The sequence below is a fragment of the Pristiophorus japonicus genome, unplaced genomic scaffold, assembly GCF_044704955.1.
Source record: "Pristiophorus japonicus isolate sPriJap1 unplaced genomic scaffold, sPriJap1.hap1 HAP1_SCAFFOLD_429, whole genome shotgun sequence".
NCBI classification, from domain to species: domain Eukaryota; kingdom Metazoa; phylum Chordata; class Chondrichthyes; family Pristiophoridae; genus Pristiophorus; species Pristiophorus japonicus.
Window position 1 is genome coordinate 227,001 of NW_027254190.1, and position 25,985 is coordinate 252,985.

Below are 25,985 nucleotides of genomic sequence, written 5' to 3' on the forward strand. Positions count from 1 at the left end.
CACACACAGGGCGGCCGCTACTTGCCGGTCACCTCGCTTCCCTTCCGCGGTCTCGTGCTCTTCTCGGCTTCTTTCTTCGTTACTGTGGCTTCGCGTCCTGCTGTTGCTCGCTCGCTGCTGCTCCGCAATGTCGATTGGATACAAGGAGTGGGCTAGTCCTCAAATAGGTTTTCTCTGATGGTCGTGGAGCAGCTTGGAGACGAGTGCGAAAAGGCGACTGAGAAGCAAACGAGGGCAACCTGCAAGAAGCTGCTGGGGAATTAGCTCAAATGGTAGAGCGCTCGCTTAGCATGTGAGAGGTAGCGGGATCGATGCCCGCATTCTCCACTCTGCTTTTGGCTCAGGGCAATTCTCCAGAAAGAAACGTGGTCTCACGTGTCACTGAGTTCACGCCAGATGGGTCAAAGCACAGCAAACTTTTTTCTGCCATGTCATAAGCAAGACTTCTTGATTTTTGCAAAGGTGGATATATGAAGTGAAAGAAGCTAAAAGAACGACTTTTTAGCACTGATTCCTTTTCTGAGCATTTAACTCAGGACCTTCGATTGAGCAGACTGATACGCTGCCTGCTGCACGAAGAAGGCACTTGCCATGCAAGCCGCCAGGCAGCACGACCAAGTAGGGCAGCTTGCAAGGTCTTTAAATTCATAATGCACAGCTTGCAAAAAATCTGCGAGCCTGATAAGAAGTCAAAGCTACACTCTTGTGATTGTTAGTCACACGCGTTTTCCAGGCTGTAAAGAGTAGCTGGCGGTTCACAGTCTCACAGCGCTGCAGCATGGGCTGGTACTGAAGACGCACAGGCCACTCCATGAGGCCAGATGCGTCAACATGCGCTGGGAAAACAATCATCACACAGAAGCATCTTTGCAGCTTTCCTTTGATAGCTCAGTTGGTAGAGCAGAGGACTGTAGTAGCAATATGCAGCAAGATTATCCTTAGGTTGCTGGTTCAATTCTGGCTCGAAGGAGCTGGTGTTCTTTTGGATTAAGCAGCAATTCACTCAAACCAGCTCTCTTCACTTTATGGTGCATCATGTTGCCCTGAAGACGCAGGACACCACTTTTCTCGTCTCAAACCTTAATGCACTCTGCGTCCACCTTCACACAGCTGTTATGTTTGAGCATTTGTGTCTGCTCACCAGCAGAGAGTGCCATTGAGCAGCAACACTTCAAAGCACTCAGCACTCCCTTTCAGGCAAAACAAGTTGGCTATCAGTCAGACAGCGCTCTCGCCTGCTCCCTCACACACAGGGCGGCCGCTACTTGCCGGTCACCTCGCTTCCCTTCCGTGGTCTCGTGCTCTTCTCGGCTTCTTTCTTCGTTACTGTGGCTTCGCGTCCTGCTGTTGCTCGCTCGCTGCTGCTCCGCAATGTCGATTGGATACAAGGAGTGGGCTAGTCCTCAAATAGGTTTTCTCTGATGGTCGTGGAGCAGCTTGGAGACGAGTGCGAAAAGGCGACTGAGAAGCAAACGAGGGCAACCTGCAAGAAGCTGCTGGGGAATTAGCTCAAATGGTCGAGCGCTTGCTTCGCATGTGAGAGGTAGCGGGATCGATGCCCGCATTCTCCACTCTGCTTTTGGCTCAGGGCAATTCTCCAGAAAGAAACGTGATCTCACGTGTCACTCACTGAGTTCACGGCAGATGGGCCAAAGCCCAGCAAACCATTTTCTGCCATGTCATAAGCAAGACTTCTTGATTTTTGCAAAGATGGATATATGAGGTGAGAGAAGCCAAAAGAATTTGTACAGTACATTCAAAAGCAGTTCAGTATGTTTAGCTGCGGTCAGCAATCCCATACATTACATTTGGGTGCTGACGGCAGTTCCGTTCTATACATTTCCTTGCTTTTCAGATCAAGTACAATACGGGATACCTTGTAGTACATTCAACAAAATTACATTACATGTGTCACTATACAGTACACGGAATGGGTGACGGTACGTTTACATTTTTTTCTTTTCAACGTGCATTACGAAACAGACCTTACATTGTACATGGCACTACATAGGTGTTTGCAGATCATGGTGCTCCATGTACACGAAAAAGAAGTTGCAAGTACAGCCCGAGGGGAGTTGTGTACTGATTCCTGCCCCCGGGTTTACCGTGGCAGAAGGCCTTTAAACTGTGGCCCTTCCCCACCGTGCCTTTGCGGCGACTGTACCAATTTTAAGTGCGTCCCTCAGCACGTAATCCTGGATCTTGGATTGCGCCAGTCTGCAACACGCAGACGTGGGCAGCAACACTTCAAAGCACTCAGCACTCCCTTTCAGGCAAAACAAGTTGGCTATCAGTCAGACAGCGCTCTCGCCTGCTCCCTCACACACAGGGCGGCCGCTACTTGCCGGTCACCTCGCTTCCCTTTCGCGGTCTCGTGCTCTTCTCGGCTTCTTTCTTCGTTACTGTGGCTTCGCGTCCTGCTGTTGCTCGCTCGCTGCTGCTCCGCAATGTCGATTGGATACAAGGAGTGGGCTAGTCCTCAAATAGGTTTTCTGTGATGGTCGTGGAGCAGCTTGGAGACGAGTGCGAAAAGGCGACTGAGAAGCAAACGAGGGCAACCTGCAAGAAGTTGCTGGGGAATTAGCTCAAATGGTAGAGCGCTCGCTTAGCATGTGAGAGGTAGCGGGATCGATGCCCGCCTTCTCCACTCTGCTTTTGGCTCAGGGCAATTCTCCAGAAAGAAACGTGGTCTCACGTGTCACTGAGTTCACGCCAGATGGGTCAAAGCACAGCAAACTTTTTTCTGCCATGTCATAAGCAAGACTTCTTGATTTTTGCAAAGGTGGATATATGAAGTGAAAGAAGCTAAAAGAACGACTTTTTAGCACTGATTCCTTTTCTGAGCATTTAACTCAGGACCTTCGATTGAGCAGACTGATACGCTGCCTGCTGCACGAAGAAGGCACTTGCCATGCAAGCCGCCAGGCAGCACGACCAAGTAGGGCAGCTTGCAAGGTCTTTAAATTCATAATGCACAGCTTGCAAAAAATCTGCGAGCCTGATAAGAAGTCAAAGCTACACTCTTGTGATTGTTAGTCACACGCGTTTTCCAGGCTGTAAAGAGTAGCTGGCGGTTCACAGTCTCACAGCGCTGCAGCATGGGCTGGTACTGAAGACGCACAGGCCACTCCATGAGGCCAGATGCGTCAACATGCGCTGGGAAAACAATCATCACACAGAAGCATCTTTGCAGCTTTCCTTTGATAGCTCAGTTGGTAGAGCAGAGGACTGTAGTAGCAATATGCAGCAAGATTATCCTTAGGTTGCTGGTTCAATTCTGGCTCGAAGGAGCTGGTGTTCTTTTGGATTAAGCAGCAATTCACTCAAACCAGCTCTCTTCACTTTATGGTGCATCATGTTGCCCTGAAGACGCAGGACACCACTTTTCTCGTCTCAAACCTTAATGCACTCTGCGTCCACCTTCACACAGCTGTTATGTTTGAGCATTTGTGTCTGCTCACCAGCAGAGAGTGCCATTGAGCAGCAACACTTCAAAGCACTCAGCACTCCCTTTCAGGCAAAACAAGTTGGCTATCAGTCAGACAGCGCTCTCGCCTGCTCCCTCACACACAGGGCGGCCGCTACTTGCCGGTCACCTCGCTTCCCTTCCGTGGTCTCGTGCTCTTCTCGGCTTCTTTCTTCATTACTGTGGCTTCCCGTCCTGCTGTTGCTCGCTCGATGCTGCTCCGCAATGTCGATTGGATACAATGCATTGAAGGAGTGGGCCAATCCTCAAATAGGTTTTCTCTGATGGTCGTGGAGCAGCTTGCAGACGAGTGCGAAAAGGCGACTGAGAAGCAAAGGAGGGTCAACTGCAAGGAGCTACTGGGGAATTAGCTCAAATGGTAGAGTGCTTGCTTCGCATGTGAGAGGTAGCGGGATCGATGCCCGCATTCTCCACTCTGCTTTTGGCTCAGGGCAATTCTCCAGAAAGAAACGTGATCTCACGTGTCACTCACTGAGTTCACGGCAGATGGGCCAAAGCCCAGCAAACCATTTTCTGCCATGTCATAAGCAAGACTTCTTGATTTTTGCAAAGATGGATATATGAGGTGAGAGAAGCCAAAAGAATTTGTACAGTACATTCAAAAGCAGTTCAGTATGTTTAGTTGCGGTCAGCAATCCCATACATTACATTTGGGTGCTGACGGCAGTTCCGTTCTATACATTTCCTTGCTTTTCAGATCAAGTACAATACGGGATACCTTGTAGTACATTCAACAAAATTACATTACATGTGTCACTATACAGTACACGGAATGGGTGACGGTACGTTTACATTTTTTTCTTTTCAACGTGCATTACGAAACAGACCTTACATTGTACATGGCACTACATAGGTGTTTGCAGATCATGGTGCTCCATGTACACGAAAAAGAAGTTGCAAGTACAGCCCGAGGGGAGTTGTGTACTGATTCCTGCCCCCGGGTTTACCGTGGCAGAAGGCCTTTAAACTGTGGCCCTTCCCCACCGTGCCTTTGCGGCGACTGTACCAATTTTAAGTGCGTCCCTCAGCACGTAATCCTGGATCTTGGATTGCGCCAGTCTGCAACACGCAGACGTGGGCAGCAACACTTCAAAGCACTCAGCACTCCCTTTCAGGCAAAACAAGTTGGCTATCAGTCAGACAGCGCTGTCGCCTGCTCCCTCACACACAGGGCGGCCGCTACTTGCCGGTCACCTCGCTTCCCTTTCGCGGTCTCGTGCTCTTCTCGGCTTCTTTCTTCGTTACTGTGGCTTCGCGTCCTGCTGTTGCTCGCTCGCTGCTGCTCCGCAATGTCGATTGGATACAAGGAGTGGGCTAGTCCTCAAATAGGTTTTCTCTGATGGTCGTGGAGCAGCTTGGAGACGAGTGCGAAAAGGCGACTGAGAAGCAAACGAGGGCAACCTGCAAGAAGTTGCTGGGGAATTAGCTCAAATGGTAGAGCGCTTGCTTCGCATGTGAGAGGTAGCGGGATCGATGCAGGCATTCTCCACTCTGCTTTTGGCTCAGGGCAATTCTCCAGAAAGAAACGTGGTCTCACATGTCACTGAGTTCACGCCAGATGGGTCAAAGCACAGCAAACTTTTTTCAGCCATGTCATAAGCAAGACTTCTTGATTTTTGCAAAGGTGGATATATGAAGTGAAAGAAGCTAAAAGAACGACTTTTTAGCACTGATTCCTTTTCTGAGCATTTAACTCAGGACCTTCGATTGAGCAGACTGATACGCTGCCTGCTGCACGAAGAAGGCACTTGCCATGCAAGCCGCCAGGCAGCACGACCAAGTAGGGCAGCTTGCAAGGTCTTTAAATTCATAATGCACAGCTTGCAAAAAATGTGCGAGCCTGATAAGAAGTCAAAGCTACACTCTTGTGATTGTTAGTCACACGCGTTTTCCAGGCTGCAAAGAGTAGCTGGCGGTTCACAGTCTCACAGCGCTGCAGCATGGGCTGGTACTGAAGACGCACAGGCCACTCCATGAGGCCAGATGCGTCAACATGCGCTGGGAAAACAATCATCACACAGAAGCATCTTTGCAGCTTTCCTTTGATAGCTCAGTTGGTAGAGCAGAGGACTGTAGTAGCAATATGCAGCAAGATTATCCTTAGGTTGCTGGTTCAATTCCGGCTCGAAGGAGCTGGTGTTCTTTTGGATTAAGCAGCAATTCACTCAAACCAGCTCTCTTCACTTTATGGTGCATCATGTTGCCCTGAAGACGCAGGACACCACTTTTCTCGTCTCAAACCTTAATGCACTCTGCGTCCACCTTCACACAGCTGTTATGCTTGAGCATTTGTGTCTGCTCACCAGCAGAGAGTGCCATTGAGCAGCAACACTTCAAAGCACTCAGCACTCCCTTTCAGGCAAAACAAGTTGGCTATCAGTCAGACAGCGCTCTCGCCTGCTCCCTCACACACAGGGCGGCCGCTACTTGCCGGTCACCTCGCTTCCCTTCCGTGGTCTCGTGCTCTTCTCGGCTTCTTTCTTCGTTACTGTGGCTTCCCGTCCTGCTGTTGCTCACTCGATGCTGCTCCGCAATGTCGATTGGATACAATGCATTGAAGGAGTGGGCCAATCCTCAAATAGGTTTTCTCTGATGGTCGTGGAGCAGCTTGCAGACGAGTGCGAAAAGGTGACTGAGAAGCAAACGAGGGTCAACTGCAAGGAGCTACTGGGGAATTAGCTCAAATGGTAGAGCGCTTGCTTCGCATGTGAGAGGTAGCGGGATCGATGCCCGCATTCTCCACTCTGCTTTTGGCTCAGGGCAATTCTCCAGAAAGAAACGTGATCTCACGTGTCACTCACTGAGTTCACGGCAGATGGGCCAAAGCCCAGCAAACCATTTTCTGCCATGTCATAAGCAAGACTTCTTGATTTTTGCAAAGATGGATGTATGAGGTGAGAGAAGCCAAAAGAATTTGTACAGTACATTCAAAAGCAGTTCAGTATGTTTAGCTGCGGTCAGCAATCCCATACATTACATTTGGGTGCTGACGGCAGTTCCGTTCTATACATTTCCTTGCTTTTCAGATCAAGTACAATACGGGATACCTTGTAGTACATTCAACAAAATTACATTACATGTGTCACTATACAGTACACGGAATGGGTGACGGTACGTTTACATTTTTTTCTTTTCAACGTGCATTACGAAACAGACCTTACATTGTACATGGCACTACATAGGTGTTTGCAGATCATGGTGCTCCATGTACACGAAAAAGAAGTTGCAAGTACAGCCCGAGGGGAGTTGTGTACTGATTCCTGCCCCCGGGTTTACCGTGGCAGAAGGCCTTTAAACTGTGGCCCTTCCCCACCGTGCCTTTGCGGCGACTGTACCAATTTTAAGTGCGTCCCTCAGCACGTAATCCTGGATCTTGGATTGCGCCAGTCTGCAACACGCAGACGTGGGCAGCAACACTTCAAAGCACTCAGCACTCCCTTTCAGGCAAAACAAGTTGGCTATCAGTCAGACAGCGCTCTCGCCTGCTCCCTCACACACAGGGCGGCCGCTACTTGCCGGTCACCTCGCTTCCCTTCCGCGGTCTCGTGCTCTTCTCGGCTTCTTTCTTCGTTACTGTGGCTTCGCGTCCTGCTGTTGCTCGCTCGCTGCTGCTCCGCAATGTCGATTGGATACAAGGAGTGGGCTAGTCCTCAAATAGGTTTTCTCTGATGGTCGTGGAGCAGCTTGGAGACGAGTGCGAAAAGGCGACTGAGAAGCAAACGAGGGCAACCTGCAAGAAGCTGCTGGGGAATTAGCTCAAATGGTAGAGCGCTCGCTTAGCATGTGAGAGGTAGCGGGATCGATGCCCGCATTCTCCACTCTGCTTTTGGCTCAGGGCAATTCTCCAGAAAGAAACGTGGTCTCACGTGTCACTGAGTTCACGCCAGATGGGTCAAAGCACAGCAAACTTTTTTCTGCCATGTCATAAGCAAGACTTCTTGATTTTTGCAAAGGTGGATATATGAAGTGAAAGAAGCTAAAAGAACGACTTTTTAGCACTGATTCCTTTTCTGAGCATTTAACTCAGGACCTTCGATTGAGCAGACTGATACGCTGCCTGCTGCACGAAGAAGGCACTTGCCATGCAAGCCGCCAGGCAGCACGACCAAGTAGGGCAGCTTGCAAGGTCTTTAAATTCATAATGCACAGCTTGCAAAAAATGTGCGAGCCTGATAAGAAGTCAAAGCTACACTCTTGTGATTGTTAGTCACACGCGTTTTCCAGGCTGTAAAGAGTAGCTGGCGGTTCACAGTCTCACAGCGCTGCAGCATGGGCTGGTACTGAAGACGCACAGGCCACTCCATGAGGCCAGATGTGTCAACATGCGCTGGGAAAACAATCATCACACAGAAGCATCTTTGCAGCTTTCCTTTGATAGCTCAGTTGGTAGAGCAGAGGACTGTAGTAGCAATATGCAGCAAGATTATCCTTAGGTTGCTGGTTCAATTCCGGCTCGAAGGAGCTGGTGTTCTTTTGGATTAAGCTGCAATTCACTCAAACCAGCTCTCTTCACTTTATGGTGCATCATGTTGCCCTGAAGACGCAGGACACCACTTTTCTCGTCTCAAACCTTAATGCACTCTGCGTCCACCTTCACACAGCTGTTATGCTTGAGCATTTGTGTCTGCTCACCAGCAGAGAGTGCCATTGAGCAGCAACACTTCAAAGCACTCAGCACTCCCTTTCAGGCAAAACAAGTTGGCTATCAGTCAGACAGCGCTCTCGCCTGCTCCCTCACACACAGGGCGGCCGCTACTTGCCGGTCACCTCGCTTCCCTTCCGTGGTCTCGTGCTCTTCTCGGCTTCTTTCTTCGTTACTGTGGCTTCCCGTCCTGCTGTTGCTCGCTCGATGCTGCTCCGCAATGTCGATTGGATACAATGCATTGAAGGAGTGGGCCAATCCTCAAATCGGTTTTCTCTGATGGTCGTGGAGCAGCTTGCAGACGAGTGCGAAAAGGTGACTGAGAAGCAAACGAGGGTCAACTGCAAGGAGCTATTGGGGAATTAGCTCAAATGGTAGAGCGCTTGCTTCGCATGTGAGAGGTAGCGGGATCGATGCCCGCATTCTCCACTCTGCTTTTGGCTCAGGGCAATTCTCCAGAAAGAAACGTGATCTCACGTGTCACTCACTGAGTTCACGGCAGATGGGCCAAAGCCCAGCAAACCATTTTCTGCCATGTCATAAGCAAGACTTCTTGATTTTTGCAAAGATGGATGTATGAGGTGAGAGAAGCCAAAAGAATTTGTACAGTACATTCAAAAGCAGTTCAGTATGTTTAGCTGCGGTCAGCAATCCCATACATTACATTTGGGTGCTGACGGCAGTTCCGTTCTATACATTTCCTTGCTTTTCAGATCAAGTACAATACGGGATACCTTGTAGTACATTCAACAAAATTACATTACATGTGTCACTATACAGTACACGGAATGGGTGACGGTACGTTTACATTTTTTTCTTTTCAACGTGCATTACGAAACAGACCTTACATTGTACATGGCACTACATAGGTGTTTGCAGATCATGGTGCTCCATGTACACGAAAAAGAAGTTGCAAGTACAGCCCGAGGGGAGTTGTGTACTGATTCCTGCCCCCGGGTTTACCGTGGCAGAAGGCCTTTAAACTGTGGCCCTTCCCCACCGTGCCTTTGCGGCGACTGTACCAATTTTAAGTGCGTCCCTCAGCACGTAATCCTGGATCTTGGATTGCGCCAGTCTGCAACACGCAGACGTGGGCAGCAACACTTCAAAGCACTCAGCACTCCCTTTCAGGCAAAACAAGTTGGCTATCAGTCAGACAGCGCTCTCGCCTGCTCCCTCACACACAGGGCGGCCGCTACTTGCCGGTCACCTCGCTTCCCTTCCGCGGTCTCGTGCTCTTCTCGGCTTCTTTCTTCGTTACTGTGGCTTCGCGTCCTGCTGTTGCTCGCTCGCTGCTGCTCCGCAATGTCGATTGGATACAAGGAGTGGGCTAGTCCTCAAATAGGTTTTCTCTGATGGTCGTGGAGCAGCTTGGAGACGAGTGCGAAAAGGCGACTGAGAAGCAAACGAGGGCAACCTGCAAGAAGCTGCTGGGGAATTAGCTCAAATGGTAGAGCGCTCGCTTAGCATGTGAGAGGTAGCGGGATCGATGCCCGCATTCTCCACTCTGCTTCTGGCTCAGGGCAATTCTCCAGAAAGAAACGTGGTCTCACGTGTCACTGAGTTCACGCCAGATGGGTCAAAGCACAGCAAACTTTTTTCTGCCATGTCATAAGCAAGACTTCTTGATTTTTGCAAAGGTGGATATATGAAGTGAAAGAAGCTAAAAGAACGACTTTTTAGCACTGATTCCTTTTCTGAGCATTTAACTCAGGACCTTCGATTGAGCAGACTGATACGCTGCCTGCTGCACGAAGAAGGCACTTGCCATGCAAGCCGCCAGGCAGCACGACCAAGTAGGGCAGCTTGCAAGGTCTTTAAATTCATAATGCACAGCTTGCAAAAAATGTGCGAGCCTGATAAGAAGTCAAAGCTACACTCTTGTGATTGTTAGTCACACGCGTTTTCCAGGCTGTAAAGAGTAGCTGGCGGTTCACAGTCTCACAGCGCTGCAGCATGGGCTGGTACTGAAGACGCACAGGCCACTCCATGAGGCCAGATGTGTCAACATGCGCTGGGAAAACAATCATCACACAGAAGCATCTTTGCAGCTTTCCTTTGATAGCTCAGTTGGTAGAGCAGAGGACTGTAGTAGCAATATGCAGCAAGATTATCCTTAGGTTGCTGGTTCAATTCCGGCTCGAAGGAGCTGGTGTTCTTTTGGATTAAGCAGCAATTCACTCAAACCAGCTCTCTTCACTTTATGGTGCATCATGTTGCCCTGAAGACGCAGGACACCACTTTTCTCGTCTCAAACCTTAATGCACTCTGCGTCCACCTTCACACAGCTGTTATGTTTGAGCATTTGTGTCTGCTCACCAGCAGAGAGTGCCATTGAGCAGCAACACTTCAAAACACTCAGCACTCCCTTTCAGGCAAAACAAGTTGGCTATCAGTCAGACAGCGCTCTCGCCTGCTCCCTCACACACAGGGCGGCCGCTACTTGCCGGTCACCTCGCTTCCCTTCCGTGGTCTCGTGCTCTTCTCGGCTTCTTTCTTCGTTACTGTGGCTTCCCGTCCTGCTGTTGCTCGCTCGATGCTGCTCCGCAATGTCGATTGGATACAATGCATTGAAGGAGTGGGCCAATCCTCAAATAGGTTTTCTCTGATGGTCGTGGAGCAGCTTGCAGACGAGTGCGAAAAGGCGACTGAGAAGCAAAAGAGGGTCAACTGCAAGGAGCTACTGGGGAATTAGCTCAAATGGTAGAGCGCTTGCTTCGCATGTGAGAGGTAGCGGGATCGATGCCCGCATTCTCCACTCTGCTTTTGGCTCAGGGCAATTCTCCAGAAAGAAACGTGATCTCACGTGTCACTCACTGAGTTCACGGCAGATGGGCCAAAGCCCAGCAAACCATTTTCTGCCATGTCATAAGCAAGACTTCTTGATTTTTGCAAAGATGGATATATGAGGTGAGAGAAGCCAAAAGAATTTGTACAGTACATTCAAAAGCAGTTCAGTATGTTTAGCTGCGGTCAGCAATCCCATACATTACATTTGGGTGCTGACGGCAGTTCCGTTCTATACATTTCCTTGCTTTTCAGATCAAGTACAATACGGGATACCTTGTAGTACATTCAACAAAATTACATTACATGTGTCACTATACAGTACACGGAATGGGTGACGGTACGTTTACATTTTTTTCTTTTCAACGTGCATTACGAAACAGACCTTACATTGTACATGGCACTACATAGGTGTTTGCAGATCATGGTGCTCCATGTACACGAAAAAGAAGTTGCAAGTACAGCCCGAGGGGAGTTGTGTACTGATTCCTGCCCCCGGGTTTACCGTGGCAGAAGGCCTTTAAACTGTGGCCCTTCCCCACCGTGCCTTTGCGGCGACTGTACCAATTTTAAGTGCGTCCCTCAGCACGTAATCCTGGATCTTGGATTGCGCCAGTCTGCAACACGCAGACGTGGGCAGCAACACTTCAAAGCACTCAGCACTCCCTTTCAGGCAAAACAAGTTGGCTATCAGTCAGACAGCGCTCTCGCCTGCTCCCTCACACACAGGGCGGCCGCTACTTGCCGGTCACCTCGCTTCCCTTTCGCGGTCTCGTGCTCTTCTCGGCTTCTTTCTTCGTTACTGTGGCTTCGCGTCCTGCTGTTGCTCGCTCGCTGCTGCTCCGCAATGTCGATTGGATACAAGGAGTGGGCTAGTCCTCAAATAGGTTTTCTCTGATGGTCGTGGAGCAGCTTGGAGACGAGTGCGAAAAGGCGACTGAGAAGCAAACGAGGGCAACCTGCAAGAAGTTGCTGGGGAATTAGCTCAAATGGTTGAGCGCTCGCTTAGCATGTGAGAGGTAGCGGGATCGATGCCCGCCTTCTCCACTCTGCTTTTGGCTCAGGGCAATTCTCCAGAAAGAAACGTGGTCTCACGTGTCACTGAGTTCACGGCACATGGGTCAAAGCACAGCAAACTTTTTTCTGCCATGTCATAAGCAAGACTTCTTGATTTTTGCAAAGGTGGATATATGAAGTGAAAGAAGCTAAAAGAACGACTTTTTAGCACTGATTCCTTTTCTGAGCATTTAACTCAGGACCTTCGATTGAGCAGACTGATACGCTGCCTGCTGCACGAAGAAGGCACTTGCCATGCAAGCCGCCAGGCAGCACGACCAAGTAGGGCAGCTTGCAAGGTCTTTAAATTCATAATGCACAGCTTGCAAAAAATGTGCGAGCCTGATAAGAAGTCAAAGCTACACTCTTGTGATTGTTAGTCACACGCGTTTTCCAGGCTGTAAAGAGTAGCTGGCGGTTCACAGTCTCACAGCGCTGCAGCATGGGCTGGTACTGAAGACGCACAGGCCACTCCATGAGGCCAGATGCGTCAACATGCGCTGGGAAAACAATCATCACACAGAAGCATCTTTGCAGCTTTCCTTTGATAGCTCAGTTGGTAGAGCAGAGGACTGTAGTAGCAATATGCAGCAAGATTATCCTTAGGTTGCTGGTTCAATTCTGGCTCGAAGGAGCTGGTGTTCTTTTGGATTAAGCAGCAATTCACTCAAACCAGCTCTCTTCACTTTATGGTGCATCATGTTGCCCTGAAGACGCAGGACACCACTTTTCTCGTCTCAAACCTTAATGCACTCTGCGTCCACCTTCACACAGCTGTTATGCTTGAGCATTTGTGTCTGCTCACCAGCAGAGAGTGCCATTGAGCAGCAACACTTCAAAGCACTCAGCACTCCCTTTCAGGCAAAACAAGTTGGCTATCAGTCAGACAGCGCTGTCGCCTGCTCCCTCACACACAGGGCGGCCGCTACTTTCCGGTCACCTCGCTTCCCTTCCACGGTCTCGTGCTCTTCTCGGCTTCTTTCTTCGTTACTGTGGCTTCGCGTCCTGCTGTTGCTCGCTCGCTGCTGCTCCGCAATGTCGATTGGATACAAGGAGTGGGCCAGTTCTCTGATGGTCGTGGAGCAGCTTGGAGACGAGTGCGAAAAGGCGACTGTGAAGCAAATGAGGGCAACCTGCAAGAAGCTACTGGGGAATTAGCTCAAATGGTAGAGCGCTCGCTTAGCATGTGAGAGGTAGCGGGATCGATGCCTGCATTCTCCACTCTGCTTTTTGCTCAGAGCAATTCTCCAGAAAGAAATGAGGTCTCACGTGTCACTGAGTTCACGCCAGATGGGTCAAAGCACAGCAAACCTTTTTCTGCCATGTCATAAGCAAGACGTCTTGATTTTTGCAAAGATGGATATATGAGGCGAGAGAAGCCAAAGAACGACTTGCGAGCATTGATTGCTTTTCTGAGCATTTGACTCAGGACCTTCGATTGAGCAGACTGATATGCTGTCTGCTGCGCGAAGAAGGCACTTGCCATGCAAGCGGCCAGGCAGCACGACCAAGTCGGGCAGCTTGCAAGGTCTTTAAATTCAGAATGCGCAGCTTGCAAAAAATCTGCGAGCCTGATAAGAAGTCAAAGCTACACTCTTGTGATTGTTAGTCACACGCGTTTTCCAGGCTGTAAAGAGTCGCTGGCGGTTGACAGTCCCACCGCGCTGCAGCATGGGCTGGTACTGAAGACGCACAGGCCACGCCACGAGTCCAGATGCGTCAACATGCTCACGGAAAACAATCATCGCACAGAAAAATCTTTGGCGCTTCCCTTCGATAGCTCAGTTGGTAGAGCGGAGGACTGTAGTGGAATACTCAGCAAAGTCATCCTTAGGTCGCTGGTTCAATTCCGGCTCGAAGGAGCTAGTGTACTTTTGGATTAAGCAGCAATTCGCTCAAACCAGTTCTCATCACTTTAAGGTGCATCATGTTGCCACGAAGGAGCAGGACACCACTTTTCTCGTCTCAAACCTGAATGCACTCTGCATCCACCTTCACACAGCTGTTATGCTTGAGCATTTGTGTCTGCTCACCAGCACAGAGTTTTTTTAAATTTCAAAATTTGCATATAAAAATTTGTACAGTCCATTCAAAAGCAGTTCAGTACATTTAGCTGCGGTCAGCAATCCCATACACTACATTTGGGTGCTGACGGCAGTTCCGTTCGATACATTTCCTTGCTTTTCAGTTCAAGTACAATTCGGTACAATATGGGATACATTGTAGTACTGCAGAGCAGCAACACTTCAAAGCACTCAGCACTCCCTTTCAGGCAAAACAAGTTGGCTATGAGTCAGACAGCGCTGTCGCCTGCTCCCTCACACACAGGGCGGCCGCTACTTTCCGGTCACCTCGCTTCCCTTCCACGGTCTCGTGCTCTTCTCGGCTTCTTTCTTCGTTACTGTGGCTTCGCGTCCTGCTGTTGCTCGCTCGCTGCTGCTCCGCAATGTCGATTGGATACAAGGAGTGGGCCAGTTCTCTGATGGTCGTGGAGCAGCTTGGAGACGAGTGCGAAAAGGCGACTGTGAAGCAAATGAGGGCAACGTGCAAGAAGTTATTGGGGAATTAGCTCAAATGGTAGAGCGCTCGCTTAGCATGTGAGTGGTAGCGGGATCGATGCCTGCATTCTCCACTCTGCTTTTGGCTCAGAGCAATTCTCCAGAAAGAAATGTGGTCTCACGTGTCACTGAGTTCATGCCAGATGGGTCAAAGCACAGCAAACCTTTTTCTGCCATGTCATAAGCAAGACGTCTTGATTTTTGCAAAGATGGATATATGAGGCGAGAGAAGCCAAAAGAACGACTTGCGAGCATTGATTGCTTTTCTGAGCATTTGACTCAGGACCTTCGATTGAGCAGACTGATATGCTGCCTGCTGCGCGAAGAAGGCACTTGCCATGCAAGCGGCCAGGCAGCACGACCAAGTCGGGCAGCTTGCAAGGTCTTTAAATTCAGAATGCGCAGCTTGCAAAAAATCTGCGAGCCTGATAAGAAGTCAAAGCTACACTCTTGTGATTGTTAGTCACACGCGTTTTCCAGGCTGTAAAGAGTCGCTGGCGGTTGACAGTCCCACCGCGCTGCAGCATGGGCTGGTACTGAAGACGCACAGGCCACGCCACGAGTCCAGATGCGTCAACATGCTCACGGAAAACAATCATCGCACAGAAAAATCTTTGGCGCTTCCCTTCGATAGCTCAGTTGGTAGAGCGGAGGACTGAAGTGGAATACTCAGCAAAGTCATCCTTAGGTCGCTGGTTCAATTCCGGCTCGAAGGAGCTAGTGTACTTTTGGATTAAGCAGCAATTCGCTCAAACCAGTTCTCATCACTTTATGGTGCATCATGTTGCCACGAAGGAGCAGGACACCACTTTTCTCATCTCAAACCTGAATGCACTCTGCATCCACCTTCACACAGCTGTTATGCTTGAGCATTTGTGTCTGCTCACCAGCACAGAGTTTTTTTAAATTTCAAAATTTGCATATAAAAATTTGTACAGTCCATTCAAAAGCAGTTCAGTACATTTAGCTGCGGTCAGCAATCCCATACACTACATTTGGGTGCTGACGGCAGTTCCGTTCGATACATTTCCTTGCTTTTCAGTTCAAGTACAATTCGGTACAATATGGGATACATTGTAGTACATTCAACAAACTGCAGAGCAGCAACACTTCAAAGCACTCAGCACTCCCTTTCAGGCAAAACAAGTTGGCCATCAGTCAGACAGCGCTGTCGCCTGCTCCCTCACACACAGGGCGGCCGCTACTTTCCGGTCACCTCGCTTCCCTTCCACGGTCTCGTGCTCTTCTCGGCTTCTTTCTTCGTTACTGTGGCTTCGCGTCCTGCTGTTGCTCGCTCGCTGCTGCTCCGCAATGTCGATTGGATACAAGGAGTGGGCCAGTTCTCTGATGGTCGTGGAGCAGCTTGGAGACGAGTGCGAAAAGGCGACTGTGAAGCAAATGAGGGCAACCGGCAAGATTCTACTGGGGAATTAGCTCAAATGGTGGAGCGCTCGCTTAGCATGTGAGAGGTAGCGGGATCGATGCCTGCATTCTCCACTCTGCTTTTGGCTCAGAGCAATTCTCCAGAAAGAAATGTGGTCTCACGTGTCACTGAGTTCACGCCAGATGGGTCAAAGCACAGCAAACCTTGTTCTGCCATGTCATAAGCAAGACGTCTTGATTTTTGCAAAGATGGATATATGAGGCGAGAGAAGCCAAAGAACGACTTGCGAGCATTGATTGCTTTTCTGAGCATTTGACTCAGGACCTTCGATTGAGCAGACTGATATGCTGTCTGCTGCGCGAAGAAGGCACTTGCCATGCAAGCGGCCAGGCAGCACGACCAAGTCGGGCAGCTTGCAAGGTCTTTAAATTCAGAATGCGCAGCTTGCAAAAAATCTGCGAGCCTGATAAGAAGTCAAAGCTACACTCTTGTGATTGTTAGTCACACGCGTTTTCCAGGCTGTAAAGAGTCGCTGGCGGTTGACAGTCCCACCGCGCTGCAGCATGGGCTGGTACTGAAGACGCACAGGCCACGCCACGAGTCCAGATGCGTCAACATGCTCACGGAAAACAATCATCGCACAGAAAAATATTTGGCGCTTCCCTTCGATAGCTCAGTTGGTAGAGCGGAGGACTGTAGTGGAATACTCAGCAAAGTCATCCTTAGGTCGCTGGTTCAATTCCGGCTCGAAGGAGCTAGTGTACTTTTGGATTAAGCAGCAATTCGCTCAAACCAGTTCTCATCACTTTAAGGTGCATCATGTTGCCACGAAGGAGCAGGACACCACTTTTCTCGTCTCAAACCTGAATGCACTCTGCATCCATCTTCACACAGCTGTTATGCTTGAGCATTTGTGTCTGCTCACCAGCACAGAGTTTTTTTAAATTTCAAAATTTGCATATAAAAATTTGTACAGTCCATTCAAAAGCAGTTCAGTACATTTAGCTGCGGTCAGCAATCCCATACACTACATTTGGGTGCTGACGGCAGTTCCGTTCGATACATTTCCTTGCTTTTCAGTTCAAGTACAATTCGGTACAATATGGGATACATTGTAGTACTGCAGAGCAGCAACACTTCAAAGCACTCAGCACTCCCTTTCAGGCAAAACAAGTTGGCTATGAGTCAGACAGCGCTGTCGCCTGCTCCCTCACACACAGGGCGGCCGCTACTTTCCGGTCACCTCGCTTCCCTTCCACGGTCTCGTGCTCTTCTCGGCTTCTTTCTTCGTTACTGTGGCTTCGCGTCCTGCTGTTGCTCGCTCGCTGCTGCTCCGCAATGTCGATTGGATACAAGGAGTGGGCCAGTTCTCTGATGGTCGTGGAGCAGCTTGGAGACGAGTGCGAAAAGGCGACTGTGAAGCAAATGAGGGCAACGTGCAAGAAGTTATTGGGGAATTAGCTCAAATGGTAGAGCGCTCGCTTAGCATGTGAGAGGTAGCGGGATCGATGCCTGCATTCTCCACTCTGCTTTTGGCTCAGAGCAATTCTCCAGAAAGAAATGTGGTCTCACGTGTCACTGAGTTCATGCCAGATGGGTCAAAGCACAGCAAACCTTTTTCTGCCATGTCATAAGCAAGACGTCTTGATTTTTGCAAAGATGGATATATGAGGCGAGAGAAGCCAAAAGAACGACTTGCGAGCATTGATTGCTTTTCTGAGCATTTGACTCAGGACCTTCGATTGAGCAGACTGATATGCTGCCTGCTGCGCGAAGAAGGCACTTGCCATGCAAGCGGCCAGGCAGCACGACCAAGTCGGGCAGCTTGCAAGGTCTTTAAATTCAGAATGCGCAGCTTGCAAAAAATCTGCGAGCCTGATAAGAAGTCAAAGCTACACTCTTGTGATTGTTAGTCACACGCGTTTTCCAGGCTGTAAAGAGTTGCTGGCGGTTGACAGTCCCACCGCGCTGCAGCATGGGCTGGTACTGAAGACGCACAGGCCACGCCACGAGTCCAGATGCGTCAACATGCTCACGGAAAACAATCATCGCACAGAAAAATCTTTGGCGCTTCCCTTCGATAGCTCAGTTGGTAGAGCGGAGGACTGAAGTGGAATACTCAGCAAAGTCATCCTTAGGTCGCTGGTTCAATTCCGGCTCGAAGGAGCTAGTGTACTTTTGGATTAAGCAGCAATTCGCTCAAACCAGTTCTCATCACTTTATGGTGCATCATGTTGCCACGAAGGAGCAGGACACCACTTTTCTCATCTCAAACCTGAATGCACTCTGCATCCACCTTCACACAGCTGTTATGCTTGAGCATTTGTGTCTGCTCACCAGCACAGAGTTTTTTTAAATTTCAAAATTTGCATATAAAAATTTGTACAGTCCATTCAAAAGCAGTTCAGTACATTTAGCTGCGGTCAGCAATCCCATACACTACATTTGGGTGCTGACGGCAGTTCCGTTCGATACATTTCCTTGCTTTTCAGTTCAAGTACAATTCGGTACAATATGGGATACATTGTAGTACATTCAACAAACTGCAGAGCAGCAACACTTCAAAGCACTCAGCACTCCCTTTCAGGCAAAACAAGTTGGCCATCAGTCAGACAGCGCTGTCGCCTGCTCCCTCACACACAGGGCGGCCGCTACTTTCCGGTCACCTCGCTTCCCTTCCACGGTCTCGTGCTCTTCTCGGCTTCTTTCTTCGTTACTGTGGCTTCGCGTCCTGCTGTTGCTCGCTCGCTGCTGCTCCGCAATGTCGATTGGATACAAGGAGTGGGCCAGTTCTCTGATGGTCGTGGAGCAGCTTGGAGACGAGTGCGAAAAGGCGACTGTGAAGCAAATGAGGGCAACCGGCAAGATTCTACTGGGGAATTAGCTCAAATGGTGGAGCGCTCGCTTAGCATGTGAGAGGTAGCGGGATCGATGCCTGCATTCTCCACTCTGCTTTTGGCTCAGAGCAATTCTCCAGAAAGAAATGTGGTCTCACGTGTCACTGAGTTCACGCCAGATGGGTCAAAGCACAGCAAACCTTGTTCTGCCATGTCATAAGCAAGACGTCTTGATTTTTGCAAAGATGGATATATGAGGCGAGAGAAGCCAAAGAACGACTTGCGAGCATTGATTGCTTTTCTGAGCATTTGACTCAGGACCTTCGATTGAGCAGACTGATATGCTGCCTGCTGCGCGAAGAAGGCACTTGCCATGCAAGCGGCCAGGCAGCACGACCAAGTCGGGCAGCTTGCAAGGTCTTTAAATTCAGAATGCGCAGCTTGCAAAAAATCTGCGAGCCTGATAAGAAGTCAAAGCTACACTCTTGTGATTGTTAGTCACACGCGTTTTCCAGGCTGTAAAGAGTAGCTGGCGGTTGACAGTCCCACCGCGCTGCAGCATGGGCTGGTACTGAAGACGCACAGGCCACGCCACGAGTCCAGATGCGTCAACATGCTCACGGAAAACAATCATCGCACAGAAAAATCTTTGGCGCTTCCCTTCGATAGCTCAGTTGGTAGAGCGGAGGACTGTAGTGGAATACTCAGCAAAGTCATCCTTAGGTCGCTGGTTCAATTCCGGCTCGAAGGAGCTAGTGTACTTTTGGATTAAGCAGCAATTCGCTCAAACCAGTTCTCATCACTTTATGGTGCATCATGTTGCCACGAAGGAGCAGGACACCACTTTTCTCGTCTCAAACCTGAATGCACTCTGCATCCACCTTCACACAGCTGTTATGCTTGAGCATTTGTGTCTGCTCACCAGTACAGAGTTTTTTTAAATTTCAAAATTTGCATATAAAAATTTGTACAGTCCATTCAAAAGCAGTTCAGTATATTTAGCTGCGGTCAGCAATCCCATACACTACATTTGGGTGCTGACGGCAGTTCCGTTCGATACATTTCCTTGCTTTTCAGTTCAAGTACAATTCGGTACAATATGGGATACATTGTAGTACATTCAACAAACTGCAGAGCAGCAACACTTCAAAGCACTCAGCACTCCCTTTCAGGCAAAACAAGTTGGCTATCAGTCAGACAGCGCTGTCGCCTGCTCCCTCACACACAGGGCGGCCGCTACTTTCCGGTCACCTCGCTTCCCTTCCACAGTCTCGTGCTCTTCTCGGCTTCTTTCTTCGTTACTGTGGCTTCGCGTCCTGCTGTTGCTCGCTCGCTGCTGCTCCGCAATGTCGATTGGACCCAAGGAGTGGGCCAGTTCTCTGATGGTCGTGGAGCAGCTTGGAGACGAGTGCGAAAAGGCGACTGTGAAGCAAATGAGGGCAACCTGCAAGAAGCTACTGGGGAATTAGCTCAAATGGTAGAGCGCTCGCTTAGCATGTGAGAGGTAGCGGGATCGATGCCTGCATTCTCCACTCTGCTTTTGGCTCAGAGCAATTCTCCAGAAAGAAATGTGGTCTCACGTGTCACTGAGTTCATGCCAGATGGGTCAAAGCACAGCAAACCTTTTTCTGCCATGTCATAAGCAAGATGTCTTGATTTTTGCAAAGATGGATATATGAGGCGAGAGAAGCCAAAAGAACGACTTGCGAGCATTGATTGCTTTTCTGAGCATTTGACTCAGGACCTTCGATTGAGCAGACTGATATGCTGCCTGCTGCGCGAAGAAGGCACTTGCCATGCAAGCGGCCAGGCAGCACGACCAAGTCGGGCAGCTTGCAAGGTCTTTAAATTCAGAATGCGCAGCTTGCAAAAAATCTGCGAGCCTGATAAGAAGTCAAAGCTACACTCTTGTGATTGTTAGTCACACGCGTTTTCCAGGCTGTAAAGAGTCGCTGGCGGTTCACAGTCCCACCGCGCTGCAGCATGGGCTGGTACTGAAGACGCACAGGCCACGCCACGAGTCCAGATGCGTCAACATGCTCACGGAAAACAATCATCGCACAGAAAAATCTTTGGCGCTTCCCTTCGATAGCTCAGTTGGTAGAGCGGAGGACTGTAGTGGAATACTCAGCAAAGTCATCCTTAGGTCGCTGGTTCAATTCCGGCTCGAAGGAGCGAGTGTACTTTTGGATTAAGCAGCAATTCGCTCAAACCAGTTCTCATCACTTTATGGTGCATCATGTTGCCACGAAGGAGCAGGACACCACTTTTCTCGTCTCAAACCTGAATGCACTCTGCATCCACCTTCACACAGCTGTTATGCTTGAGCATTTGTGTCTGCTCACCAGCACAGAGTTTTTTTAAATTTCAAAATTTGCATATAAAAATTTGTACAGTCCATTCAAAAGCAGTTCAGTACATTTAGCTGCGGTCAGCAATCCCATCCACTACATTTGGGTGCTGACGGCAGTTCCGTTCGATACATTTCCTTGCTTTTCAGTTCAAGTACAATTCGGTACAATATGGGATACATTGTAGTACATTCAACAAACTGCAGAGCAGCAACACTTCAAAGCACTCAGCACTCCCTTTCAGGCAAAACAAGTTGGCCATCAGTCAGACAGCGCTGTCGCCTGCTCCCTCACACACAGGGCGGCCGCTACTTTCCGGTCACCTCGCTTCCCTTCCACGGTCTCGTGCTCTTCTCGGCTTCTTTCTTCGTTACTGTGGCTTCGCGTCCTGCTGTTGCTCGCTCGCTGCTGCTCCGCAATGTCGATTGGATACAAGGAGTGGGCCAGTTCTCTGATGGTCGTGGAGCAGCTTGGAGACGAGTGCGAAAAGGCGACTGTGAAGCAAATGAGGGCAACGTGCAAGAAGTTATTGGGGAATTAGCTCAAATGGTAGAGCGCTCGCTTAGCATGTGAGAGGTAGCGGGATCGATGCCTGCATTCTCCACTCTGCTTTTGGCTCAGAGCAATTCTCCAGAAAGAAATGTGGTCTCACGTGTCACTGAGTTCATGCCAGATGGGTCAAAGCACAGCAAACCTTTTTCTGCCATGTCATAAGCAAGACGTCTTGATTTTTGCAAAGATGGATATATGAGGCGAGAGAAGCCAAAAGAACGACTTGCGAGCATTGATTGCTTTTCTGAGCATTTGACTCAGGACCTTCGATTGAGCAGACTGATATGCTGCCTGCTGCGCGAAGAAGGCACTTGCCATGCAAGCGGCCAGGCAGCACGACCAAGTCGGGCAGCTTGCAAGGTCTTTAAATTCAGAATGCGCAGCTTGCAAAAAATCTGCGAGCCTGATAAGAAGTCAAAGCTACACTCTTGTGATTGTTAGTCACACGCGTTTTCCAGGCTGTAAAGAGTTGCTGGCGGTTGACAGTCCCACCGCGCTGCAGCATGGGCTGGTACTGAAGACGCACAGGCCACGCCACGAGTCCAGATGCGTCAACATGCTCACGGAAAACAATCATCGCACAGAAAAATCTTTGGCGCTTCCCTTCGATAGCTCAGTTGGTAGAGCGGAGGACTGAAGTGGAATACTCAGCAAAGTCATCCTTAGGTCGCTGGTTCAATTCCGGCTCGAAGGAGCTAGTGTACTTTTGGATTAAGCAGCAATTCGCTCAAACCAGTTCTCATCACTTTATGGTGCATCATGTTGCCACGAAGGAGCAGGACACCACTTTTCTCATCTCAAACCTGAATGCACTCTGCATCCACCTTCACACAGCTGTTATGCTTGAGCATTTGTGTCTGCTCACCAGCACAGAGTTTTTTTAAATTTCAAAATTTGCATATAAAAATTTGTACAGTCCATTCAAAAGCAGTTCAGTACATTTAGCTGCGGTCAGCAATCCCATACACTACATTTGGGTGCTGACGGCAGTTCCGTTCGATACATTTCCTTGCTTTTCAGTTCAAGTACAATTCGGTACAATATGGGATACATTGTAGTACATTCAACAAACTGCAGAGCAGCAACACTTCAAAGCACTCAGCACTCCCTTTCAGGCAAAACAAGTTGGCCATCAGTCAGACAGCGCTGTCGCCTGCTCCCTCACACACAGGGCGGCCGCTACTTTCCGGTCACCTCGCTTCCCTTCCACGGTCTCGTGCTCTTCTCGGCTTCTTTCTTCGTTACTGTGGCTTCGCGTCCTGCTGTTGCTCGCTCGCTGCTGCTCCGCAATGTCGATTGGATACAAGGAGTGGGCCAGTTCTCTGATGGTCGTGGAGCAGCTTGGAGACGAGTGCGAAAAGGCGACTGTGAAGCAAATGAGGGCAACCGGCAAGATTCTACTGGGGAATTAGCTCAAATGGTGGAGCGCTCGCTTAGCATGTGAGAGGTAGCGGGATCGATGCCTGCATTCTCCACTCTGCTTTTGGCTCAGAGCAATTCTCCAGAAAGAAATGTGGTCTCACGTGTCACTGAGTTCACGCCAGATGGGTCAAAGCACAGCAAACCTTGTTCTGCCATGTCATAAGCAAGACGTCTTGATTTTTGCAAAGATGGATATATGAGGCGAGAGAAGCCAAAGAACGACTTGCGAGCATTGATTGCTTTTCTGAGCATTTGACTCAGGACCTTCGATTGAGCAGACTGATATGCTGCCTGCTGCGCGAAGAAGGCACTTGCCATGCAAGCGGCCAGGCAGCACGACCAAGTCGGGCAGCTTGCAAGGTCTTTAAATTCAGAATGCGCAGCTTGCAAAAAATCTGCGAGCCTGATAAGAAGTCAAAGCTACACTCTTGTGATTGTTAGTCACACGCGTTTTCCAGGCTGTAAAGAGTAGCTGGCGGTTGACAGTCCCACCGCGCTGCAGCATGGGCTGGTACTGAAGACGCACAGGCCACGCCACGAGTCCAGATGCGTCAACATGCTCACGGAAAACAATCATCGCACAGAAAAATCTTTGGCGCTTCCCTTCGATAGCTCAGTTGGTAGAGCGGAGGACTGTAGTGGAATACTCAGCAAAGTCATCCTTAGGTCGCTGGTTCAATTCCGGCTCGAAGGAGCTAGTGTACTTTTGGATTAAGCAGCAATTCGCTCAAACCAGTTCTCATCACTTTATGGTGCATCATGTTGCCACGAAGGAGCAGGACACCACTTTTCTCGTCTCAAACCTGAATGCACTCTGCATCCACCTTCACACAGCTGTTATGCTTGAGCATTTGTGTCTGCTCACCAGTACAGAGTTTTTTTAAATTTCAAAATTTGCATATAAAAATTTGTACAGTCCATTCAAAAGCAGTTCAGTATATTTAGCTGCGGTCAGCAATCCCATACACTACATTTGGGTGCTGACGGCAGTTCCGTTCGATACATTTCCTTGCTTTTCAGTTCAAGTACAATTCGGTACAATATGGGATACATTGTAGTACATTCAACAAACTGCAGAGCAGCAACACTTCAAAGCACTCAGCACTCCCTTTCAGGCAAAACAAGTTGGCTATCAGTCAGACAGCGCTGTCGCCTGCTCCCTCACACACAGGGCGGCCGCTACTTTCCGGTCACCTCGCTTCCCTTCCACGGTCTCGTGCTCTTCTCGGCTTCTTTCTTCGTTACTGTGGCTTCGCGTCCTGCTGTTGCTCGCTCGCTGCTGCTCCGCAATGTCGATTGGACCCAAGGAGTGGGCCAGTTCTCTGATGGTCGTGGAGCAGCTTGGAGACGAGTGCGAAAAGGCGACTGTGAAGCAAATGAGGGCAACCTGCAAGAAGCTACTGGGGAATTAGCTCAAATGGTAGAGCGCTCGCTTAGCATGTGAGAGGTAGCGGGATCGATGCCTGCATTCTCCACTCTGCTTTTGGCTCAGAGCAATTCTCCAGAAAGAAATGTGGTCTCACGTGTCACTGAGTTCATGCCAGATGGGTCAAAGCACAGCAAACCTTTTTCTGCCATGTCATAAGCAAGATGTCTTGATTTTTGCAAAGATGGATATATGAGGCGAGAGAAGCCAAAAGAACGACTTGCGAGCATTGATTGCTTTTCTGAGCATTTGACTCAGGACCTTCGATTGAGCAGACTGATATGCTGCCTGCTGCGCGAAGAAGGCACTTGCCATGCAAGCGGCCAGGCAGCACGACCAAGTCGGGCAGCTTGCAAGGTCTTTAAATTCAGAATGCGCAGCTTGCAAAAAATCTGCGAGCCTGATAAGAAGTCAAAGCTACACTCTTGTGATTGTTAGTCACACGCGTTTTCCAGGCTGTAAAGAGTCGCTGGCGGTTCACAGTCCCACCGCGCTGCAGCATGGGCTGGTACTGAAGACGCACAGGCCACGCCACGAGTCCAGATGCGTCAACATGCTCACGGAAAACAATCATCGCACAGAAAAATCTTTGGCGCTTCCCTTCGATAGCTCAGTTGGTAGAGCGGAGGACTGTAGTGGAATACTCAGCAAAGTCATCCTTAGGTCGCTGGTTCAATTCCGGCTCGAAGGAGCGAGTGTACTTTTGGATTAAGCAGCAATTCGCTCAAACCAGTTCTCATCACTTTATGGTGCATCATGTTGCCACGAAGGAGCAGGACACCACTTTTCTCGTCTCAAACCTGAATGCACTCTGCATCCACCTTCACACAGCTGTTATGCTTGAGCATTTGTGTCTGCTCACCAGCACAGAGTTTTTTTAAATTTCAAAATTTGCATATAAAAATTTGTACAGTCCATTCAAAAGCAGTTCAGTACATTTAGCTGCGGTCAGCAATCCCATCCACTACATTTGGGTGCTGACGGCAGTTCCGTTCGATACATTTCCTTGCTTTTCAGTTCAAGTACAATTCGGTACAATATGGGATACATTGTAGTACATTCAACAAACTGCAGAGCAGCAACACTTCAAAGCACTCAGCACTCCCTTTCAGGCAAAACAAGTTGGCTATCAGTCAGACAGCGCTGTCGCCTGCTCCCTCACACACAGGGCGGCCGCTACTTTCCGGTCACCTCGCTTCCCTTCCACGGTCTCGTGCTCTTCTCGGCTTCTTTCTTCGTTACTGTGGCTTCGCGTCCTGCTGTTGCTCGCTCGCTGCTGCTCCGCAATGTCGATTGGATACAAGGAGTGGGCCAGTTCTCTGATGGTCGTGGAGCAGCTTGGAGACGAGTGCGAAAAGGCGACTGTGAAGCAAATGAGGGCAAGCTGCAAGAAGCTACTGGGGAATTAGCTCAAATGGTAGAGCGCTCGCTTAGCATGTGAGAGGTAGTGGGATCGATGCCTGCATTCTCCACACTGCTTTTG

At 49.5% G+C, this 25,985-nt stretch overlaps 15 non-coding genes across 15 annotated transcripts; all 15 read left to right on the forward strand.

Annotated features, from left to right (window-relative positions):
- The first annotated feature begins 877 nt into the window (after positions 1-877).
- Positions 878-970, forward strand: trnay-gua (transfer RNA tyrosine (anticodon GUA)). The gene is made up of 2 exons: positions 878-914; positions 935-970. It is a non-coding gene; the product is annotated as a tRNA-Tyr (tRNA).
- Positions 971-3,197: 2,227 nt separating this feature from the next.
- Positions 3,198-3,290, forward strand: trnay-gua (transfer RNA tyrosine (anticodon GUA)). The gene is made up of 2 exons: positions 3,198-3,234; positions 3,255-3,290. It is a non-coding gene; the product is annotated as a tRNA-Tyr (tRNA).
- Positions 3,291-5,526: 2,236 nt separating this feature from the next.
- trnay-gua (transfer RNA tyrosine (anticodon GUA)) lies at positions 5,527-5,619 on the forward strand. Its single transcript has 2 exons — positions 5,527-5,563; positions 5,584-5,619. It is a non-coding gene; the product is annotated as a tRNA-Tyr (tRNA).
- A 2,236-nt stretch (positions 5,620-7,855) lies between these two features.
- On the forward strand, positions 7,856-7,948 carry trnay-gua (transfer RNA tyrosine (anticodon GUA)). Its single transcript has 2 exons — positions 7,856-7,892; positions 7,913-7,948. It is a non-coding gene; the product is annotated as a tRNA-Tyr (tRNA).
- A 2,236-nt stretch (positions 7,949-10,184) lies between these two features.
- Positions 10,185-10,277, forward strand: trnay-gua (transfer RNA tyrosine (anticodon GUA)). The gene is made up of 2 exons: positions 10,185-10,221; positions 10,242-10,277. It is a non-coding gene; the product is annotated as a tRNA-Tyr (tRNA).
- A 2,236-nt stretch (positions 10,278-12,513) lies between these two features.
- trnay-gua (transfer RNA tyrosine (anticodon GUA)) lies at positions 12,514-12,606 on the forward strand. Its single transcript has 2 exons — positions 12,514-12,550; positions 12,571-12,606. It is a non-coding gene; the product is annotated as a tRNA-Tyr (tRNA).
- A 1,136-nt stretch (positions 12,607-13,742) lies between these two features.
- trnay-gua (transfer RNA tyrosine (anticodon GUA)) lies at positions 13,743-13,834 on the forward strand. Its single transcript is given in 2 exon segments — positions 13,743-13,779; positions 13,799-13,834. It is a non-coding gene; the product is annotated as a tRNA-Tyr (tRNA).
- Positions 13,835-15,154: 1,320 nt separating this feature from the next.
- On the forward strand, positions 15,155-15,246 carry trnaf-gaa (transfer RNA phenylalanine (anticodon GAA)). The gene is given in 2 exon segments: positions 15,155-15,191; positions 15,211-15,246. It is a non-coding gene; the product is annotated as a tRNA-Phe (tRNA).
- A 1,330-nt stretch (positions 15,247-16,576) lies between these two features.
- On the forward strand, positions 16,577-16,668 carry trnay-gua (transfer RNA tyrosine (anticodon GUA)). The gene is given in 2 exon segments: positions 16,577-16,613; positions 16,633-16,668. It is a non-coding gene; the product is annotated as a tRNA-Tyr (tRNA).
- Positions 16,669-17,988: 1,320 nt separating this feature from the next.
- trnaf-gaa (transfer RNA phenylalanine (anticodon GAA)) lies at positions 17,989-18,080 on the forward strand. The gene is given in 2 exon segments: positions 17,989-18,025; positions 18,045-18,080. It is a non-coding gene; the product is annotated as a tRNA-Phe (tRNA).
- Positions 18,081-19,410: 1,330 nt separating this feature from the next.
- Positions 19,411-19,502, forward strand: trnay-gua (transfer RNA tyrosine (anticodon GUA)). The gene is given in 2 exon segments: positions 19,411-19,447; positions 19,467-19,502. It is a non-coding gene; the product is annotated as a tRNA-Tyr (tRNA).
- A 1,331-nt stretch (positions 19,503-20,833) lies between these two features.
- On the forward strand, positions 20,834-20,925 carry trnay-gua (transfer RNA tyrosine (anticodon GUA)). Its single transcript is given in 2 exon segments — positions 20,834-20,870; positions 20,890-20,925. It is a non-coding gene; the product is annotated as a tRNA-Tyr (tRNA).
- Positions 20,926-22,256: 1,331 nt separating this feature from the next.
- trnaf-gaa (transfer RNA phenylalanine (anticodon GAA)) lies at positions 22,257-22,348 on the forward strand. Its single transcript is given in 2 exon segments — positions 22,257-22,293; positions 22,313-22,348. It is a non-coding gene; the product is annotated as a tRNA-Phe (tRNA).
- Positions 22,349-23,678: 1,330 nt separating this feature from the next.
- trnay-gua (transfer RNA tyrosine (anticodon GUA)) lies at positions 23,679-23,770 on the forward strand. The gene is given in 2 exon segments: positions 23,679-23,715; positions 23,735-23,770. It is a non-coding gene; the product is annotated as a tRNA-Tyr (tRNA).
- Positions 23,771-25,101: 1,331 nt separating this feature from the next.
- Positions 25,102-25,193, forward strand: trnay-gua (transfer RNA tyrosine (anticodon GUA)). The gene is given in 2 exon segments: positions 25,102-25,138; positions 25,158-25,193. It is a non-coding gene; the product is annotated as a tRNA-Tyr (tRNA).
- Positions 25,194-25,985: the final 792 nt, after the last annotated feature.